This window comes from Schistocerca piceifrons, chromosome 1, assembly GCF_021461385.2.
Source record: "Schistocerca piceifrons isolate TAMUIC-IGC-003096 chromosome 1, iqSchPice1.1, whole genome shotgun sequence".
NCBI classification, from domain to species: domain Eukaryota; kingdom Metazoa; phylum Arthropoda; class Insecta; order Orthoptera; family Acrididae; genus Schistocerca; species Schistocerca piceifrons.
The window spans coordinates 894486936-894507727 of NC_060138.1; positions in this window are offsets into that span (position 1 = coordinate 894486936).

Sequence of the window (20792 nt, forward strand, 5' to 3'; positions counted from 1 at the left end):
TCTATAAAAAGCTGAACATTCAATTCTAGGGAATAAAAAAAATACTCACGAAGGTATGATTATAAATACTGCACTGTTTCGAGAGACTGATATTCTTAAAAAGACAGATAGAGGGGGTTAAAAATTTCATTCTAGAAACATCCCCCAGGCTGTGGCTAAGCCATGTCTCCGCAATATCCTTACTTCCAGGAGAGCTAGTTATGCAAGGTTCGCAGGAGAGCTTCTGTCAAGTTTGGAAGGTAGGAGACGAGGTACTGGCGGAATTACAGCTGTGAGGACGGGGCGTGAGTCGTGATTGGGTAGCTCCGTTGGTAGAGCACTTGCCCGCGAAAAGTAAAGGTCCCGAGTTCGAGTCTCGATCTGGCATACAGTTTTAATCTGCCAGGAAGTTTCATATCAGCGCACACTCCGCTGTAGAGTGAAAATTTCATTCTTGGCATATAGTTTGGTATCCTTCTGGGATATTGTCGAGAGTACTTCATGAAAATTATGTTATGGGCAGACATTCTAGGTTAAGATATTTGAGAGTTACTAACTACTCTGTGCGGGGATATCTTTGCAAATATGTGTTTAAGATAGTGACTTCTTTTGGTATGATGGGTACGACCAAGTTGATGTAACGACACATACGAATATGTTGGCATCCACTTAAACCTCGCACAGGAAGAACTACTGAACAAAAATTTTATGTTAGTGTTACCAGCTATAATTATATGCTTGTATGTATATTCGAGACCTGAAACAGCAATTTCGAAGCGAGCAAACTCGCGTACTTTAGGAGGCGTGGAGAGGATACATTATCAGGCACTTTCTGTTTAGGGATTTGATCTCTATGAACATGTATTTCGTTTGTTTATCTTCATTATTATTGATTGTGAACACAGTAAGCGATAAATCAGAGCGAAAGCACACCCCTCCTCCACCACGATGTCTGTTACACCGGTCGTGTCTTAGAAAGATGTAGCTGTCTATACTTACCGAACTTGTGGGACTGGATGTCTATGCCTTGAAACATATGACGCAACTCGTCGAGATGAGCTGACAGAGATGGAGAATTTTTGTGTGCGTTCAGATGCAGACCGTGCGAGAATGTCACTGCTGGATACTAGGGACTCTGTGTCAGCGCTAAGAAGGAAACAAAAGATAGGGGTAATGCTAAGGTGTGGGAACGCAGATTCCCTGATGTGAAAACAGTAGATATCTTCAGCGAGGAAGGAGGTTTTGCGGCCAAGGCCAGTAGGGTTTGTAGAGGTTTGCATCAGTAGTTAAACTGCCGAGTGGTGACAGGAAAAGAAGCGCGCTAATCAGAGTGTGCGCTACAGTAGGGAAAGCGAGATAAACACAATAAAAACAGTGATTGCGGATATGGATAAGACGTCGGCAGCCGTCGTGGACAATGATTTGGATTACACACAGCAGGGGCTTGCTTCTCTGCTGGTCCTCATCAACCAAGTCAACAAGAGCAGTGCTACTACCGTGAATGCATCCTCGCGTAAGCGAGATGCTTCACTACACTGAGGTGACAAAAGTCATGGTACAGCGATCCATTTCGAAAATCTTTAGGGAATTCAATATTCCAAGAGCCACAGTGCCAAGAGTGTGCCGAGAATACTAAATTTCAGACGTTAGTCTCACCACTGACAGCCAAGTGACCGGTGTACCTCATTAAAAATCGGTAACAGCAACGTCTGCGTAGAATCGTCCGTGCTAACAGAGAAGCAACATTACATGAAATAATAGCATAAATCAACATGGGAGTGCGATTAAAGTATCCGTCACGACATAATGGTGAAATTTGCCTTTACTGGGCTATGGCGGCAGACGACCGACGACAGTGCGTTCGTAACAGGGCGACATCGCCTGCAACACATCTCTTGGGCTCCTGACCATATCGGTTGGAACGTTGGCTACTGGAAAATCGTGGCATTGTCAGATGAGTCCCGATTTCAATTGGCAAGACTGATGGTAGTAGTCGAGTGTGATGCAGACTCTATGAACTCATGGACGCAAGTTGTCAACAAGGTACTCTGCTACAACTGAACCTGTCGTTGACTGGAAATGGTTATCTTAACCTACTTGGAGATCGTTTGCTGCCACTTGCGATGGAATTTTTGTGGATGACAATGCATTATGTCACTGGGACACAATTGTTCGCAATTGATTCAAGAACATTCGGGACAGTTCGAGCGAATGGTTTGGCCACTCAGATCTCCGGACATGAATCCCATCGAACATTTATGGGACATAATCGAGAAGTCAGTTCATGCACAAAATTCTGCACCTTCAATCTATCGCAATTGAGGGAGGGTTAGAGGTAACATGGCTAAAAATTTCTGGAGCGGACTTGCAACGACCTTCCAGTCCATGCAACATCGAATTGCTGCATTACACAAAGAAAACGATTGTCCTACACGATATTAGGAGGTATCCCTTGACTTTCATCACTTCAACACATTGCGACAATCAACCTCCAGTATACAGACGCCAGCTTCCAGAAAACCAAACGCTCCCTTAAAGCACTCACCTGTAGGCCACCGAGCAGCTCCAGACGAATAATTTTTTCGAAGCGGTAACTGAAGACGGCGCAACAGCAACTTAAGAAGAGATAGCAGAAAAGCCAAACTGCGTCACCGAACCAAAACCGTCGACACCACCGGTGCTTGTTATACAGTACTCTGGAAGGGACATCGCCGTGTATCACAAATTGAGAGACGTCGTCGATGGTCAAGTCTCAGTAAATGTCTTGACAAGACTCGCCTACGAACGGCCGAATATCATTGCGAGGTAGCGGAATGCTGCACGTAGAACAACTTCACACCTTTGCTATTGTATCAACATACACATTGTAATATCTCTTTATATTCGATGAATTATTCTGATACAATTCTACCCTTGAATGACGTTTACTAATTTTCTATCCTCATACTCGCAGAATCCATGCGCAGAGTAGTTATATACAATAGCTATGCCATGAGCGCATAATTATTCTTTGTAGTACTCTCTCTGGGAGTTGTTAGAAAAAGAAAGCTTCCGAGATGGTCTTCGTGCTGATTAGCCTGAGCATTGTTTGAAGAACTGTAATCTGAATATTGAGATTTATGACAGAAGATGTTGTTTTTGTTGTTGTCTTCAGTCCTGAGACTGGTTTGATGCTGCTCCTCATGCTACTCTATCCTGTGCAAGCTTCTTCATCTCCCAGTACTTACTCCCCCTCTACGATTTTTACCCTCCACGCTGTTCTCCAATGCTAAATTTGTGATCCCTTGATGCCTCAGAACATGTCCTACCAACTGGTCCCTTCTTCTTGCGTGCCACAAACTCCTCTTCTCCCCAATTCTATTCAATACCTCCTCATTAGTTATATGATCTACCCATCTAATCTTCAGCATTCTTCTGTAGCACCACATTTCGAAAGCTTCTATTCTCTTCTTGTCCAAACTATTTATCGTCCACGTTTCACTTCCATACATGGCTACACTCCATACAAATACTTTCAGAAACGACTTCCTGACACTTAAATCTATACTCGATGTTAACAAATTTCTCTTCTTCAGAAACGCTTTCCTTGCCATTGCCAGTCTACATTTTATATCCTCTCTACTTCGACCATCATCAGTTATTTTGGTCCCCAAATAGCAAAAATCCTTTACTACCTTAAGTGTCTCATTTCCTTATCTAATTCCCTCAGCATCACCCGACTTAATTCGACTACATTCCATTATCCTCGTTTTGCTTTTGTTGATGTTTATCTTATGTCCTCCTTTCAAGCCACTGTCCATTCCGTTCAACTGCTCTTCCTAGTCCTTTGCTGTCTCTGCCAGAATTACAATGTCATCGCCGAACCTCAACGTTTTTATTTCTTCTCCATGGACTTTAATACCTACTCCGAATTTTTCTTTTGCTTCCTTTACTGCTTGCTCAATACACAGACTGAATAACGTCGGGGACAGGCTAAAACCCTGTCTCACTCCGTTCCCAACCGCTGCTTCCCTTTCATGCCCCTCGACTCTTATGACTACCATTTGGTTTCTGTACAAATTGTAAATAGCCTTTCGCTCCCTGTATTTTACCACCGCCACCTTTAGAATTTGAAAGAGAGTATTCCAGTCAACATTGTCTCAAGCTTTCTCTAATTCTAGAAATGTATGTTTGCCTTTCCTTAATCTATTTTCTAAGATAATTGCCTCACGTGTTCAAACATTTCTACGGAATCCAAACCGATCTTCGCCGAGGTCGGCTTCTACCAGTTTTTACATTCGTCTGTAAAGAATTCGCGTTAGTATTTTGCAGCTGTGACTTATTAAACTGATAGTTCGGTAATTTTCACATCTGTCAACACCTGCTTTCTTTGGGATTGGAATTATTATATTCTTCTTGACGTCTGAGGGTATTTCGCCTGTCTCATACATCTTGCTCACCAGATGGTAGAGTTTTGTCAGGACTGGCTCTCACAAGGCCGTCAGTAGTTCCAATGGAATGTTGTCTACTCCCGGGGCCTTGTTTCGACTCACGTCTTTCAGGGCTCTGACAAACTCTTCACGCAGTATCGTATCTCCCATTTCATCTTCATCTACATCCTCTTCCATTTCCATAATATAGTCCTCGAGTACATCGCCCTTGTATAGACCCTCTGTATACTCCTTCCACCCTTCGGTTTTCCCTTCTTTGCTTAGAATTGGGTTTCCATTTGAGCTCTTGATATTCATACAAGTGACTCTCTTTTCTCCAAAGGTCTCCTTAATTTTCCTGTAGTCAGTATCTATCTTACCCCTCGTGAGATAAGCCTCTACATCCTTACATTTGTCCTCTAGCCATCCCTTCTTAGCCATTTTGCACTTCCTGTCGATCTCATTTTTGAGACGTATGAATTCCCTTTTGCCTGCTTCATTTACTGCGTTTTTATATTTTCTTCTTTCATCAATGAAATTCAATATTTCTTCTGTTACCCAAGGATTTCTACTAGCCCTCGTCTTTTTACCTACTTTATCCTCTGCTGCCTCCACTATTTCATCCCTCAGAGCTACCCATTCTTATTCTACTGTATTTCTTCCCCCCATTCCTGCCATTTGTTCCCTTACGCTCTCCCTGAAACTCTTTACAACCTATGGTTCTTTCAGTGTATCCAGGTCCCATCTTCTTAAATTCCCCCCTTTTTGCAGTTTCTTCAGTTTTAATCTACAGTTCATAACCAATATATTGTGGTCAGAGTCCACATCTGCCCCTGGAAATGTCTTACAATTTAAAACCTGGTTCCTAAATCTCTGTCTTACCATTATATAATCTATGTGATACCTTCTAGTATCTTCAGGATTCTTCCATGTATACAACCTTCTTTTATCATTCTTTACCATGTGTTAGCTATGATTAAGTTATGCTCTGTGCAAAATTCTACCAGACAGTTTCCTCTTTCATTTCTCTCCCCCAATCCATATTCACCCACTATGTTTCCTTCTCTCCCTTTTCCTAGTCTCGAATTCCAGTCACCCATGACTATTAAATTTTTGTCTCCCTTCAGTACCTGAATAATTTCTTTTATCTCATCATACATTTCATCAATTTCTTCATCATCTGCAGAGCTAGTTGGCTTGTACTACTGTAGTAGGCATGAGCTTCGTGTCTGTCTTGGCCACAATAATGCGTTCACTATGCTGTTGGTAGTAGCTTACCCGCACTCCTATTTTTTATTCATTATTAAACCTACTCCTGCATTACCCCTATTTGATTTTGTATTTATAACCCTGTATTCACCTGACCAAAAGTCTTGTTCCTCCTGCCACCGAACTTCACTAATTCTCACTATATCTAACTTCAACCTATCCATTTCCCTTTCTAAATTTTCTAACCTACCTGCCCGATTAAGGGATATGACGTTCCACGCTCCTATCCGTAGAACGTTAGTTTTCTTTCTCCTCATAACGACGTTCTCTTGAGTAGTCCCCGCCCGGAGATCCGAATGGGGGACTATTTTACCTCCGGAATATTTTACCCAAGAGGACGCCATCATCATTGCCATACAGTAAAGCTGCATGCCCTCGGGAAAAATTAGGCCTGTAGTTTCCCCTTGCTTTCAGCCGTTCCCAGTACCAGCACAGCAAGGCCGTTTTGGTTAGTGTTGCAAGGCCAGGTCAGTCAATCATCCAGACTGTTGCCCCTGCAACTACTGAAAAGGCTGCTGCCCCTCTTCAGGAACCACACGTTTGTCTGGCCTCTCAACAGATACCCCTCCGTTGTGGTAGCACCTACGGCACGGCCATCTCCATCGTTGAGGCACACAAGCCTCCACACCAACGGCAAGGTCCATAGTTCATGGGGTGACAGAAGATAACTGACACGAAATTGTACTATTAAAAGGGAAATACATATATATTGCTCCTTCATACAAAACGTGTGTATTTGACATTTGAGAATTAATAATATTCATCGATATATTGCGCAGTTATTAATCAGAAGGGAACTTCCGAAAGATTGGATACGAACCTGCATTTAATAATCCAAGAGCTCCATTACTTCTTCGGAAGGTTAAACTTCATCAAAGCCAAATATCCGCTTGATCTGAGGTTTCCCGACTGATTATACAACACTCCCAAAAATTAGGAGGCATCTTATTTGTACAGAGTAGCAGACTGCCGCAAAGCACGAGCCTGCAGAAAAGAAGAATCATCGTCTGATTTCATTCTAACAAGTAAAATTTCTGAATCATTTTGAGTGACTGACTTATGACTGTGTTTCCTATTATGAATGATTGATTGCTCGAACGAATTGAGAACAACATAATTACATAGATAGGAGGAAAAATTACAACATTGAGACTAGTTCTCTGGGACCAACCTATTAATCTAGATCCGAAGTACAGCCAGAGCATCCTCGCTGAGTCTGGCTTTACTATCGAATTGGTGATTCATCTGAAATCCCTGAAACTTTGCTGCTCATGTTGATGGCCCCAGACACCTTTTCCAATAGGATGATGTACGCCATCACTTATCTTGCCGCCTGCAAAGCTACGATCAAATACTTTCGTGAAAACGTGGCAACCTTCAGTAATTTCATTGTCTGCGGACTGGGAACACTCGACACTGCAGTTTTCCACCTTGCCGCGCCAAATGGTTTGACAGACATCCGAATGCAGACTGCCAGCTGAAAAAAGGAGTCGACTTGCCAAAATGTGTCAAATGTGAAAGTCCGCAAGTCGCCAGTTACAGCGACTGTGATACCGCCAAGAGTGCAGAAAGGCATCACTTCCACCTGTCGTAAAAAGAGCTCAGCTGCATAGATACCTACGGTTTCTTGTACTTGCCGTCTCTGGCCAACCAACTGCCACATCACAGATGCAGCCGTCGGTGAAACCTGTATTGCAACCATCCACCTATGGAGCTTCAAGAGCATCACCTCATCAACGTGCTCTCCGAACAATCAGCAGGCGCCACCACGATGTCAATGTCTTGGGCCTGGCAATGGAACTCAATCCAACACCAGAGGTCTGCGAGGTACAGCTACGAAACTTCATTCCTTCTGCACTGTCTCGCCCTGTGGCCACTGACACCTCCTCCATCGACAACCTCACTAGGCTACTGATGATACTTACCACAATGATGACCAACGTCCTGGACCTCATCGGGAAACTGAAGGATTTCTGTAGCAGCTTACTGTAGTTCAGGTAGTAATCGAGGCAGGTATCGAGACTTCACAGCAACCTGACATTAGCTTTGCATAGAATTCCAATAGTCTCCAATCACAACGTGATGCACATCGTCTATTTCTCCGTAAGAAAGATATTGATATCGGTTTGATAACGAAAGTGCACCTCACTTTCTGCTATTATGGGACCCAGTGAGCGCCGGCAGGTGACAACATGGCCATTTACGTGCTAAGCACTTCTTTACACCACTTTTTTTAACTTGCTCCTCCAGACACTGGAGGCTGTGACGGTAGCCACTGCCGCAGCAACGGCCACATTAACTTCATGGCTGCTTACCTGCCTCCACGAGGCGAGTCTGAAGCCATCTAATCTTTCCATCGGGCTTTTCTCCAGGGAAGGCTTTTCCTCAAGGGAGATTTTAATGCGAAACTCATGGAGTGGCATTCTTGAGCCACAAATATCAGTGGCACATCCTTACTACTGTGAACATGTACAAGAATTACTCACTCTTTCATTTAACGCCTTATAATGAGTGATTCTGGTACATGTTCACAGTATTCTGACTTCTTACAAGCTCCAGTATTTGTAATATGGTCCAGATAGCCATTCACACTTAGTTATAATTATCCACGTTGAATATGGTGGTGCTAGGATGTTTTTAGTCATATTCATGGTAAGTCCGAGTTCTGGCCTAAAATTAGGAAATAAATCCTTAACCTTTTTTAAAAAACCTTGAAGTGACGTCGTACGTCTCTTCGCGCATATACACATAACTTTGCATACCGTTTTGGTAACACCTGATAGCACTAATCACTTTGACCTCTGTCGGTCAATAAATAATAGGGGCGATGAAAGCGACTTTGTACGCATGAACACTGCAGATCAGTAGAATAGACATCATAAACAAAAGTAACACTGATCGAATGTATTTATGTCCGAAGCCAACTAGAAGCTTAATGTGAAATACGTTGTATTACATCTTCAAAGCTTTAGAGTTAATGAGGTAAAAAAGTTTCACATGAAAGAGAGGGAATTTTGTGAAAGGTATGCATATAAACGGAGGGATGCTGAAATAAATTTAATATCTGCTAAGTTTCGCTATGACAACAAAGCAACACTTACCATTTATCGTTAATATCCAGTAACGTAATGGTTAGCACGAACGAAGAAGAAGAGCTTGGGAATTTAACCCAGATGGAGTGACAAATGTCACGTAATAAAACCGCCTGGACAGGCAGCTGGTCGACATCCATTGTGGAGGCCGTCACACGCAAGTGGTAGTACATTAGCTCGCCAGCCAAAGCAATTAAACCGGTGTCGAGCACAGCGCGCCCTGTCCGGACAGCCGGCGACCTAAGCGCCTGGCGCGTACGCAGCCACACGCAACAGCTGGACTGTGAGACTTGCCTGCCAAGAAGAAACACGCCACAAAACGGAGGCTCCCACTTTTCGGCCAGCACATTTTTACGTTTCAGTGGCAGCAGTGAGTTTTGGCAGACCGGTAAGAAATATTTCCCCATGAAACTTACTGGAGACTGAAAGTACGCACTTTGCTACGAGTCCAATTACGTAGCTGCCGAGAAGACTGGAAGCGAGGCGTGCTTAAAAAGTCGCATTACCGGCAAATGGTAAAGATCCGAGTTTGTGTCCTGGTCCGGCACACTATTTTAAACTGTCCGATAATTTCACAACAGCTCACGCTCAGATGAGTAGCGAAAGATTCATTTTATTCTTCAACCGTTATCAGCAGTTTTCTTTAATTCGTTTACTTTATCTCGGACATTTAAATCACTAAATCTACGAATCATCAATCACACACACATCAATAAGTTGCGTCAGTAGCTCTTGGTAACTGTATCAGATCACAGACCACTATAGCGCTATTGATTTACACTGTAGTACACTGTGTATAGGCCACATGTCATATCTCATGTTTCAGATACATGTTGGGGAATATAAAAAGAGTCCGTAGAACAGAGTTCCAGGGTGCAAAGAAATACAACAGAGGAAAGGAAATGCGATACCAACTTGACTATAACCGATGTTGAAAGTGACCACCATTCATCTCTAGGCAATTTTGGTGCCTGATCAGCAAGTTGCTGTACGTGGATCGAAGCTAGACTGCTGGAATTGCTGCAGTCTCATCTGAAATTTTCTACTGCAGTTCTTGAAGACTATGAGGGTCGTTGCGCAACATCTTATACTTGACGGCTCGCCAAACAAAGTAATCGCACACTGACAGACCAGATGACCTGGGTGGCCAGATAGGACCGCGACCAGTCTTACCTCTGCTAATAACTCTGCCAGGCATACAGACTGTGTATGGACAGTTGCTCCAATGTGTTGGAAGTAACTGTAGAAATTTTCCTCCTCTCTTAATGCTGTCACAAATGGTTTCAAAATGTCTGGGCCACTTTTATTTGGCCAATCTTGTACTTCATCTCCTTCTTTGGGTCATTTAGTTTATTTGTCATTTAGTTTACTTATCAATTACGCTCTCGGACATCAACGATAAATTCTGTCCAAAATTTGTGTTAAAGAACTATTAGTTACATTTAAATTTACTTAATGTTGAAGTTAACATAACGCTACGTGTTTCGACTATGTTCTGTTCGTCTTCATGCGTATGTACATATACACTCCTGGAAATTGAAAAAAGAACACATTGACACCGGTGTGTCAGACCCACCATACTTGCTCCGGACACTGCGAGAGGGCTGTACAAGCAATGATCACACGCACGGCACAGCGGACACACCAGGAACCGCGGTGTTGGCCGTCGAATGGCGCTAGCTGCGCAGCATTTGTGCACCGCCGCCGTCAGTGTCAGCCAGTTTGCCGTGGCATACGGAGCTCCATCGCAGTCTTTAACACTGGTAGCATGCCGCGACAGCGTGGACGTGAACCGTATGTGCAGTTGACGGACTTTGAGCGAGGGCGTATAGTGGGCATGCGGGAGGCCGGGTGGACGTACCGCCGAATTGCTCAACACGTGGGGCGTGAGGTCTCCACAGTACATCGATGTTGTCGCCAGTGGTCGGCGGAAGGTGCACGTGCCCGTCGACCTGGGACCGGACCGCAGCGACGCACGGATGCACGCCAAGACCGTAGGATCCTACGCAGTGCCGTAGGGGACCGCACCGCCACTTCCCAGCAAATTAGGGACACTGTTGCTCCTGGGGTATCGGCGAGGACCATTCGCAACCGTCTCCATGAAGCTGGGCTACGGTCCCGCACACCGTTAGGCCGTCTTCCGCTCACGCCCCAACATCGTGCAGCCCGCCTCCAGTGGTGTCGCGACAGGCGTGAATGGAGGGACGAATGGAGACGTGTCGTCTTCAGCGATGAGAGTCGCTTCTGCCTTGGTGCCAATGATGGTCGTATGCGTGTTTGGCGCCGTGCAGGTGAGCGCCACAATCAGGACTGCATGCGACCGAGGCACACAGGGCCAACACCCGGCATCATGGTGTGGGGAGCGATCTCCTACACTGGCCGTACACCACTGGTGATCGTCGAGGGGACACTGAATAGTGCACGGTACATCCAAACCGTCATCGAACCCATCGTTCTACCATTCCTAGACCGGCAAGGGAACTTGCTGTTCCAACAGGACAATGCACGTCCGCATGTATCCCGTGCCACCCAACGTGCTCTAGAAGGTGTAAGTCAACTACCCTGGCCAGCAAGATCTCCGGATCTGTCCCCCATTGAGCATGTTTGGGACTGGATGAAGCGTCGTCTCACGCGGTCTGCACGTCCAGCACGAACGCTGGTCCAACTGAGGCGCCAGGTGGAAATGGCATGGCAAGCCGCTCCACAGGACTACATCCAGCATCTCTACGATCGTCTCCATGGGAGAATAGCAGCCTGCATTGCTGCGAAAGGTGGATATACACTGTACTAGTGCTGACATTGTGCATGCTCTGTTGCCTGTGTCTATGTGCCTGTGGTTCTGTCAGTGTGATCATGTGATGTATCTGACCCCAGGAATGTGTCAATAAAGTTTCCCCTTCCTGGGACAATGAATTCACGGTGTTCTTATTTCAATTTCCAGGAGTGTATTTTGCTACTGCTGACACATTGGATTTTTTCCAGTTTGTGTATCCATAAGCTCTTTAAATTAAGTTCTAAAAGTTCTGCCACTCTGTCAATATAATACTTGTTTCATTGCCAGCAGGTAATTTTGTAATTGCTGCTTTTGTGAAGATCGGCACCTGTCAGATTCATACTGCGAATAAGTCTCTTACTTAGGTGATGCTGAAGCTGTATACAGATAATTATTTTGTTTGTTTCTTGTTTTTGTAGTGAAACTTGAAATGTTAATGCTGTTTCATCCTGTCACTATGCTTGTATGTATCCCTTTGTCCTAAGTTTCCCTCTCATTCATTGTGATTCCATTTCTGGCGAGATGTTTTGCAATGTGGTTCATTAAAATTACACGTATTTGGTAGTGAAACACCCACCTTCAAGGTTTACCAGTATTATATAACGTTCATCATTGCGACATGGTGAATCAGTGACGTCTGTATTGTGCAGGGAAATGCTGCACTCTTTTTTCATGAAAATTTACTTTCCTTTTTTCACCTTTAGAACACACAGATGTCTCCCAACAAACTGGTCTACGAAACGCTGGTTACAAGTGACCAATAGAAATTAGATTTAGAAGCAGATAATGGGCTTTTACCTATAAAGTATGTATATTAATAGTGTTTGTTTGTTTCGTCTTCTCTGTATTCCTTACCCATTGTGAAATGCAACATCTTCCCCACTGGCAGGGATTTCCTCAGTCACAAGACGTTTCCACACTTGGTCCATAAGCTTTCGAACTCGAGAAGCACTAATCACTTGTTACTCATTCTTGCAACGTCTGCAGATGAATTACTTTGTAGGTGATGTACTGACGCCACTTACGGAATCTTACTTCTGGAGTTGATAGAATCCGAAAAGTCACTGATCAGAAAAACTAATGTAATACATCACTTACGCCGTCATTGACCCACAGAGCAGTGTAAAGCGTTATTACTGAGTTTTGACTCATGACATAGAATCTGGCACTCAGAATAAAGTCAGTAGGTGTGGTGTGTTTTTGGCAAACAATAGACACCTGACTGAGTTACAGCCTCAGTGAAATTCAGAATAGTGGTTTAACTGTTTTTCATGGTTTGGACGCAAACCATTATCGTTGGTCGATCGCCAAATTATCGCACCTGCAGCTGCCAAAAAGTCTTCAGCTGTATTTATTGGTATCAACGTAATATTTTCCTCGTAACACTAATGGCACTCGAAATGTTGTTTTAACAACGTCAGAACGATACAGTTCTATGAATTGTTCATATACCAGGACTGAAAGTCATTCAACATGAAACAACCTGGAAAATTAGAACTGAGTGCCGAACTGCGACTCAAGACGAAAACTGTACTCTTTGGGGGTGAATTCTGTACTAAGGGAGCTATTCAGACTCAGATCATTATGTTCACAATTTTACTCTCACGAGAACCCCTACAAAAGGTCCCAAACTTAACAAATCTCTCCTGCATACCCAGCGGTTATAGTACTCCTGGACGAAATTACAGCATTTGCCCCTGAACGTCAAGGCTGCCATGTTCGAGACATGACAAGCATAAAATTTTTATCTACCAAGTTGTTTCAAATCATTGAAAATATTTCATGAAATCGTTCTAAATCTGCAGGAACAATCGGGTCAGATACCGTCTCCATTGTATCGGAACAAAGTGAAGAGCCTTCCTCTAATATTAAACGTCGTAATACTAGCAAAAGAGAGCCCTTAATGTCACAGTAACAGATCTGGAGCTTTTTCACTAATGAATCTGCACACGCGAAGGCTTTTGGCCTTAGTCTTTTGTGTAGCTCAGAAATGGGGTTTGTCTGGTTCACTTTCTTGGAATGTTATTTGTAAGTCACGTAGATTCCGCAACCTAACTGGAGCTCCGTTGAAGAAGGCAGCCGAAAGTCCGGGAGTAATTTCTTCTACACTCCGGTACTAATTTTACTATTAAGTCGCTACAGTTGCTGTTTTCATGAAGGACTTTTGAAAATAACGTAGCCTCCACGCCGAAAAAAAGATGGTCATAAGATTTATCTGCATGTCTACAGGCGTCCGTGGTCATTGTCATTGAAGGTAAAATGTTCTGTGTTGTTAGGCCGCGTTATATTTCTACTACAATATAGATGTCTCGACCCCACTGCTCTGATCATCTTCTGGATGTTGTGGTGTCCACGGTTGACTGAACGATGTCAGAGAGCACAGTAACGTTCTCTTATAAAGGGGGAGCTTCCCTCCTTTATGCTGGAGAGGTAGGATTACTAAGCACTGAAAAATAAAAGAAGATTTACAACCGAAGAGGTATTTTCATCATCTACCTTAAAGTTACAGAAAATCTTACGCGAGGTGAAATCGTCAAAGGTACAAAGAACAACTCGTGAAAATGATACATTTCCCCAGCTTTCAGGATTTCAGTCGGATGACGTCGACATCTCATTACGTTGCGAAAAGTCCAAGGATCACAACGACGTATGTAACAGAATTACCTGCTCCTCACCGTAGTGAGCAGGTAAAGTGACAATATGCACCTTCTCTCGCGAGGCAAAATCACAGTAAACATTTATGCGACACAGCATTTGTTGCGGCGTTTACGAAGTGCTGTAGGACTTATTTTGTCATCAGGCCTTTTACAACTTCGATGCGGTCCACCACGAATTCCTCTCTTGTGACACCCTCTCCACCTCAGAGTAGTATTTGCACCCTATTTCCGCAGTTACAAAGTGCTCATGTTTGAAGTTTCGGTTTCAGGACGCTGTGGAAATAGAAAAACTACTCAGAACGACGTCAAATTTGAACTGAATATTATTGGCACAGGGGGAAATGTCACTGGAAAAAAAGAAATTTAACGGAAATTTTACCAGTAGATGGCCCTGTAAGCGTCTTAACGTAAACGGGATCGGCTACAAATGACAGATGAATCCCAATACAATGGTCCTGGTTAGGGTTGGATGTTACTCCATCCGTACTGTTAAATGTGCACAACTGCGAAAGTTCGGCATCAATGGTCGTGGCACTGTTATTTAGGTATTCACATCCATCACGGAAAGGTCGCACCACATCGAATAGGAAAAAGCGGCTTGTAATTGTAGTGAAGCCAAAAACCGCATGAAAAGCAATATCTGAATTCGGAATCTCTGCCTGACCATGATGTAAACCAGCTGGAACCTTTCCTTGGATCCGGCAGTTTTCCAAGTATATCTTCTCATCTCTCATTCCTGCTAGCTATCACGTATTCTCCCTTACCTCCTTCGTTTATTTCTTCCCCTACTACAGCGTTCAATCCCACATTATAAAAAGACCATCATCTCCATTTACATATTGAATTATTCTTTATGTATCTCTATCTCTTTTTTTTCTGCTTATGACATCGGTATATATACCTGAATTACTGTCGTTAACGTCGGTCTGCTGTCGCTTCTGGTGAGAATAATCCTATCATTAAACTGATCACAGTACCGATAACTCACTGCCTGCCCTGCCTTCCTAATCATAACGAATTCTACTCCAGCTATACCATTTTGTGCTGCTGTTAATTTTACCGTGATCATAAATCCTCATTTCTTTCCACTTTATTTCACTGACGCCCGCCACAGCTGTATTGAGCCTTTGCATTTACCTTCTCAGTTATTCTTTCTGTCCTACCACGATCAAATCTCTGACATTCAACCCTACGAATAGTAGAATGTTACCTTTCCGTTGGTTATTCAGTCTTTTTCTCACGGCTACCTCCCACTTTGCGACTCCTTCCATCATATTATAGCTGAGGATAATCCTGCATCTTGTGCCACTGAAGATATCACCATGTCTGGTTTTTCAGTAACAGGCAACTTGTCCTACCGATATACAATCTGCGTATTTAACTCATTGGTTTCCTTGCCGGCCGGAGTGGCCGAGAGGTTCTAGGCGCTACAGTCTGGAACCGCGTGACCGTTACGGTCGCAGGTTCGAATCCTGCCTCGGGCATGGATGTGTGTGATGTCCTTAGGTTAGTTAGGTTTAAGTAGTTCTAAGTTCTAGGGGACTGATGATCGCAGAAGTTAAGTCCCATAGTTCTCAGAGCCATTTGAACCATTTGATTTTTCTATTTCCTCTTGCGTCCTCACGCCGTTGAGCATTCCTGATTTTTCCGCTTCCAGGGCAGTTTCCAACTCTCCAGGGCAAATGTTTACCCTGAAACTTCACACGTTCCTCCACCCTCTTTTGCCAAGGCCGTTGGCACGATGAAGATGACCTCTCATACCAAAAACCTTCGGTCGCGACTGCTGATCACTTTTATTCAAAATTTAAGCTGTGATTAAATTCGAGTCTCGGACCGGGGACGTTTTGGTTACTCTTCAAAGGCACTACGCATTGGCGATGTGTCCAGAATGGAGCCATTAAACTTAACTAACTTATTAAAGGAGGTCATACCTCATTGTTGGTATTTCAGAAGCCTCAACTGTCATCACTGTAAGAACTTTTAGGGGGGAATATAGATTAACAACGGTGTGTTGTTTTATTTTCCTTGTACTAAATTAAACCTCTTAACCAAGGTGTCACTGCATGCTCAAGTGAAATATAACATATCATCTGTGGTAAAAGAAATCTTAGGGTCTGCCTAATTATTGGCGATCATCTACGTGATTCCACTCCATTCACCGGAAAACGTCGACAGTCCATTAACAAATCTTAGGTCGACATCCAGGAAAAAATGCAAGATGTATCTGCCAACGGACTCCATTAATGTACTTCTGTTGGCACGATTCCGAAACGTTCATTCATAACAACAGAAAAGTCCATAAGTCAGCCGCTTCACAGTGTTCGGATTTGCAAACAGATGAACATGCTCGAGAAAAATTGGTGGAAGGAATACGGAAGACTAAGCAGATTCGAAAGCGGAAGAGAATCTTAACAAACATTATTCTTTTAATTGTATCGTCTTATTAAATTCGTGTGTCAATTCAACATATGTCATATTCGTACATGGTGATACTTCACGGGCAGAACCACGTGCGAGACTGTAATGCTAGATTCTACTTCCAATATCTGGGCAGCATCTGTACCTTATGGCCTGTCCACATTCGAACCGTGGAATTTGTGAAGAAGAAAAGCATTTGCTGTCTTTACGATGGCGTTGAGGACTAAATAGGATTTTATTGGCGCAGGGAAGTCGTAAAACCGTTCCATGTGAAGAATGCCACACGCTGTTAGAGGAGTCGTGTTGCAGGTTCGAAAAGCGCAGGGTTAGGCTAACTGTGTTGTCTCAGTGGTACGACAAAGTACTCCCAATCGATAGAAGCTGCGATCAACTACCGACACAGTTATTACTGTATTGGTCTTCTACAATTTTATTAATATGTATCAGAGCATCTCGTTAGGTATGGAACCTGTTGTCGGCGCTACAATGGCGCTCTTTTAAAATACTAGGGCGTGTCGTCTGAATTGTTTTTTGTTTTGACTAAACATTACAACGTAGGGGCAAAAATCTAATACTACCTGATCATCATCCGAGGCAAACTGTTTCTTGTTAGGCTGATACTTCCACTCTCGCAGTAATAATTAGGAATAAGTTTCGAAGCCTTTCTACGAGGAAAGGGAGGAACGTTGAAATGATAAGTGGAACTTCATGTCACTTCACCATTTACGTCACTAGCGAGGGATCTAATAGCTCATTAATTGAAAGTTTTGGTACTGTTAATTGTTTATGTGCGCTAAATACCTGGTAAAGAATTACGATTCTGAGAAACCCAGTACGTAGCCAATATGAGGTAACCGTAAAGGCGTGACTGCTAAATATGAACAATGTCATGTTGACATGAAAAGATACATTCGTGTGTTCCGAAGGTACTCTGGATGTTGTTTTCAGGTCTATTGTTCGGTTTTTCAATGGAGAGCCAAGTTCTCTTGTTATTCTTCTCGAAGATACTTCGCCAGAAGCAATGGAAACGCGCCTGCTTCTGGTGTACTCGAATATATGTCAGCATGCTCTTGTAGCACGTGAGTCAACGTTAGGCGTTTACTAATTCGGCGTTTCAGTTTCTTGGCTATGGAAACGAAGTTTGTGGATCACATCCATAAATGCTGTGGTCAATAGAACTGCAACACCATGTAGACGCCATACAAGAATCGTAAAATTGACACGATATTTATTACGTGCTTGAATATTCTTGTGATCGAACAACGTTTGTAGCGGTGAGACTATATAAATTCAGTATACAGGGTGTATCAAAAGATATGTTAATATGCTTGGTGGTCGGTAGCATATTGTCTACTAAAATGATGTTTGAAAATGCTTCGTTTGAGTACTAGCGTCTCTGAAATGCGGACCAGGACGTAGTGAATTTGAATAACACGAGCTTGGATGGGAGTAAAGGACACAATGTACATTACTGTCATTAAACACGGTTACATTCTCTTACAGAAAGTGCTGGAAATGACCACACCAATGAAGATACATTTTGTGTATCAAACTGAAAAGAGGAACTTCAAAACGCCTGCCACGCGGGGTAGCAGCGCGATCCGAGGCGCCTTGCCACGGTTCGTGCGACTCCTCCGGTCGAGGGTTCGAGTCCTCCCTCGGGCATGGTTGTGTGTGTTGTCCTTAGCGTAAGTTAGGGTACGTTAGATTGACTAGTGTGTAAGCCTAGGGACCGACGATCTCAGCAGTCTGGTCCCAAAGGAACTTACCACAAATTTCGAATTTTCAAAACGCCAAGAGCGACAGCAAAGCATTTATTTGGATACCCGGTTTCGGTGAGAGCACATTACTATCTTCGGCTCTTATGCTCCACAATTTCACATAATCTACCCCATCTGTGCTATGCGGGGCCTGTGTGTTATATCACGAATATGTATATGAAGATCATGAAAATCACTGAATGCCGTCATATCAAATTTAAAATTAACAAAATTTACAAACATAAGTATAGTGCGCAGAATAAAATTGCTCATGGTTACACAACAGCCGACTATAGACCGAAATGCACAGTAAACACATTGCTATTCCAAAAATGGTTCAAATGGTTCTGAGCACTATGCGACTTAACTTCTGAGGTCATCAGTAGCCTAGAACTTAGAACTAATTAAACCTAACTAACCAAAGGATACCACACACATCCACGCCCGAGGCTGGATTCGAACCTGCGACCGTAGCGGCCGCTCGGTTCCAGACTGTAGCGCCTAGAACCGCGCGGCCACTCGGGCCGGCTTGGCTATTCCATAAGCCGCTCATAACACACATGGAGGAGATTATTTGAATTTGTAGAGATTATGGAACATTGCGTTTCCCGGTGTAGAGACAAATAATTTTGTGGATTGCTATACTTGATTATAAACCTATTACCCTGTCAGCTTGGTTCTATCCATTGCACATCCGAAGATGGTAACATAATCTTACTGATATCGGTTATCGATACAAATACTTTACTAGCGTTCTTGGCTTTTTGAAGTTTTTTTTTCGATTGTGAGGCTATTCCACTGCAGATCCTCCATTCTTGCACATCATAAGTTCTTGCATTGCCTGATGATGTCTTGCCGAATGCTTGGGAAGATTCCCATCATATCACTAATGACTGCAACCTGTACTGGGCCACAACATCTTGTGTTGCCTGCACGGTTGCCTCATACACCAGGGTTTTCATGTCCCCTCAGAAATGAAAATCCATTGGCAATAGGGCTGGTGAGCTAGGGACCAAGTTTCGGCAAGACGTCGTCAGGCTGTTCACAACATGAATCGAAGTTGCTGGCGATCATATTGAGCACCTTTTCTAACTGAATTAGACTGCCGGTAATATTCAGTGTCTCCTTTCCTCCGTGCCTAGCTTGGGTGGTCCAAACTGCCTACATCCCCTTCCACATTTCTTGGAAGCTAGGACGCAAACCAAACGTTTTCGAAAATAAGTTTATTAGCGAAATAGACTCACACGTTACCCATCTACCAACTACAGTGTTTTGTAACACACGCTCTGATACGTCTTTCATACGAGGAAAGATTGCGAAACCGGTATCTCATTCAGAAATCGATTTGAATTTGCAAGAGAGTTGTTTTATACGTAATAAGAGAACCTGAATGGGACATTTTGACAACATCTGGAGCACTGGAGACCGTCAGCATGGCGGCCCAATGTGGCGTTCCTTCACGCTCCGACAGTGGAGCGTCCAACAACAACACTGAACATAGTGGTTACCTTCATATTTTCAGACTAGTCCCAGTTCTGTACACAGCGTCAATCAAGATAGATGTATCCGTAAGTGGAGGTTCCGAGGAAAATGAACGCAGTCAGGTTGCATTCGTCATCATCCTATAGCGCAGCACCATGTAGCGTGTCGGTATGGGGTGCCACTGGGTATACAACACCATCACCTCTGGTTCGTATAACTTGTTACTTAGACAGCAGCCGTTAAATTTCTAATATTGGTGGCTGTGACCTATCTTCAAGGTATCTTTCAACAGGATAACATAAGACCCCATGTTGTTAGTCCCACTCTGACCTACTTCGAACTGTAATCGATTGTGACTCTGGCGAGCACGGCTTCCAAATCTCTCACCCAAAGGAAACAACTGGTCATGAGTTGCTGGTAGACTGGCACGTTATCGCTCGCGAGCCACTACAGTTGATAAGATAAGGTATAAGCGTGAAGCAGCAACGTATCCTCAATGCACACTTTGATCGACTGGAGGCCAAGCTGAGTTAGAGCCATTGTTACTACACTGTATATTAAATTTCGCACACCCTACAGCCCCAAATCGCCTGCAGATTTAATCAACTGCTGTAGTGTAGCACAGTGACTGCGCAGCAGTATATAGTCAGAAATAATGTTCCTTCGGACATGCATGCAGGTACTGTGTAACACACCATGGCACGGGAATCACGGTAGTGTGGTGCGAGCTCTGCGGAAGGTAGACACCAGGGCAAGTGGAATTTTTGGCCCCTGCTGGATGCGTCCTCGGATAGCCGAATGTGTCTACAAACTTCGGTCTTGTTTTTTCACTAGTCTTCCAAAGCTCCATCAAAATCAGATTCTAGAACTAGACCTCTTACATATTCCTGACAACAACCATCTCTTCTTCCATCATGTCAGAAGATAGTTCTTCCCTCTAGTATAGACCCTCA